Raw genomic sequence first — 2,788 nt, forward strand, 5'->3', positions numbered from 1 at the left:
TTTCTTTCACACGACTGTAGAGATGTAACTTTACCTCAGAGCTTTCAGAAGAATAGGGTGATGTAACCAGTCAAGAGGAAGTTAAAGGCAGGTTTGCTCTGGCCACACATTTAGTTTTGTTGTCTATTTATTTAATATTCAACCATTGACCTATACATCATTTCTTGTCTTTAAAGCAAAATATTTATCTCTAATTCACTGCAGCAAAATTACCCAAGACACAGATAACAGCCCAGTTTTCTTTTTTTCAGTGTCAAACACAAATATGATGTTTTCTTCAACTGTATTCTCGTTGTAACTCATGATTATTAACTCATAAGTTTAGATGAGGTTTTTAGTTTCTGTTTCTTGACACCATAAACAATATTTATCCTCGAGGCGAGTGAGTACTCTATGTATTTAAATTAATCTGGATTGAATTTATTTTTGTCTAGTACTTAGTACTTCTTTTAAACTAGAAAAGAGAAGGAAGTGTGAAACTTATTTCTAACATTTGTTATACAATGTATTAATCTTTGTTATACAATTTATAATATTGTAATTAAAGTTAATACAAATTCAGCTGTTCATTTTTAGTTCATGTTAGCTCAGGTTCATTAAATAATATTAACAGATACAGATTGTGTTTTTAATAATGTACTTCAATAAATTTCAATAAAAATTAAATTAACATGAACTAAAATTAATAACTGCTGTAGAAGAATTTCTTTTTTTATTGTTAGTTCATGATAACTAATGAGGTTAACGTTAACAAATGATTATAATTGTAAAGTGTTATCGTGGTGTTTCATGTCATGTTCACTTGGTTAAAGTTTAAACCACTTGATGCAAGCGAGTGTGTGTGAGTGTGTGTGTGTGTTGTTCATCAAGTGACCAAAACAGTGGAACATTCATTTGCACAAAACCACGCTTGTTGATGTTTAGGTTTAGGCTTGTTGAATAACTAAATTTTTTGCTGATAAAAAAAAAGCTGCTTCAGCCCCAAGAAAGCTCATTTGTCATGTGGTTAACAACTTTTACTGCTGAACATGTCAGCGCACTTATAACAGAGAGAGAAAAAAAACATTATATTACTATATATAAGCAAGATCTCCACTTAAAACAGTACCAGCAGAAAGTGTTACTTTAATACAAAGCAGCAAACGCTGCTAAAACGCATATAAATAAAAATTATATATGGAAATTATAAATTAAAATTCACACATATAAAAAATAATAACAAGCCATTTTATTTTGTAAATAAAAAAGCATATGTAGGGACACTTTGTATTCATAATGTGTATCACATCCTACATTGGCTGTAGACAGTAGTGCTCTGCTCCTGACTAGACCTGGTGTTACTGGAGCACATGAAGAAATCAACTTCAGCACACTGAAAGAGACCATATTATATATGAATGGACATATACAGTATTTTAGACATAATGTACAGTCAGCTGGTCATAAACATTTCAGATCATTTAATGAATCTTGTGCATGCAGCTTGAAGTTGCACTGTAAGAATCACCAGGATAATATAGGACAAAATAAGATAACATATATTAATATTGAAGATCTTACCTGTGGATTATTTGAGTTTTGAGCAGCAGATTTTCCAGTTGCATCAATGAAGCTCTTCACCATACCTGAAACAACACTGAATATGAAACATCACTGAATACACACATTGTAACAGTTTAAGAGCTGATTCACAGAGAATGTGTTTTACTGTGAAAAATGTGAGATGCAGAAAAAAGTGTCAAGAGAGATGTGGTTTTTTAAAGTTTTTAGGCATTTTTATAACGCCATGTCTCGCACGAGACGCTGAAAAAGAAGACAGACGTGAGCGCAGCGGTTAAACACGTTTAGTGTGTGTTTACATAAAAAATAAAAACACAAAAGTATTGCAGTGGAATAGAAAAACACGTTCTGTGTGAACCGGATACATTTTGTAGATCTAGAGTTTGTCTCCTTGTAGTTCACTGACACTTTTACTGTAGTAAAACAAGAACAAACCTATTAATGCAATGATCAGAAGCACATTCAGCAGGACAGATATGATGATGGTCATATTTCTCCATGATATCTGGTGTTGTGGAGCGTCTGTAATATTCTTTTGGACAAAGTCTGTAAAAGGTTTGCAGTTCAATCATTATTCAGTGTCAGTCTTTAACATAACAATGAAACTGTTATTAGTTCTTCATTCAGTATATTCAATATGGAATCCATCATGTGGTTTATAAAGACATGATATAATAAAATAACTTACCGCTGATGTAGATTTTGGTGCCGTTGTTGAATTTTAGTGGTTCACTAGTTTTCACACAATAATAAACTCCTAATTCATCAATGGTGATATTTTTAATGAACAGACGACTGTTAGTTTTCACTGAGTATTTGTGTATAAAGCTGCTGTTTTCATTTTTAGGTCCTTCATATGTGTTGCTGAAAGTGCGTAAGATCAACACTGGAGGATCCGGTAATTTCTGTTTGTACCAGTAAATCTCCTCTATATCAAGATCACAGGTTATATTCACATCAGATCCTAAAGTTACTGGTATGTTTGTTAGACTCTCTGTGGCTTGATACAACATGAACAGATCTATGACAGAAAGAAAAACACATTGATTAAGATATAAAATCAAAATAAATCTGACTCAATCAAATGTGAATGAGAAACTCACAGATCTGCAGCTGTATGATCTTCATGATCTGATCCAGATGAATAATATCTGCTATGATCATTCAAACATCTCGTACTGTGAGTGGAAACACAAACCTCGACCACACAGACTAAAGGGGAAGTCAG

The 2,788-nt window shown here is 32.6% G+C and overlaps 1 long non-coding RNA gene across 1 annotated transcript; it reads right to left on the reverse strand.

The window, feature by feature from the left end:
• Positions 1–1,240: 1,240 nt before the first annotated feature.
• LOC143735640 (uncharacterized) lies at positions 1,241–2,070 on the reverse strand. The gene is made up of 3 exons (XR_013203271.1): positions 1,996–2,070; positions 1,561–1,625; positions 1,241–1,372 (listed from the first exon to the last, which is right to left on the reverse strand). It is a non-coding gene; the product is annotated as an uncharacterized LOC143735640 (long non-coding RNA).
• Between the last annotated feature and the right edge of the window lie 718 nt (positions 2,071–2,788).

Source organism: Siphateles boraxobius, unplaced genomic scaffold, assembly GCF_051911475.1.
Source record: "Siphateles boraxobius isolate OS27281-9 unplaced genomic scaffold, OSU_SipBor_1 13, whole genome shotgun sequence".
In the NCBI taxonomy this organism is placed as follows: Eukaryota; Metazoa; Chordata; class Actinopteri; order Cypriniformes; family Leuciscidae; genus Siphateles; species Siphateles boraxobius.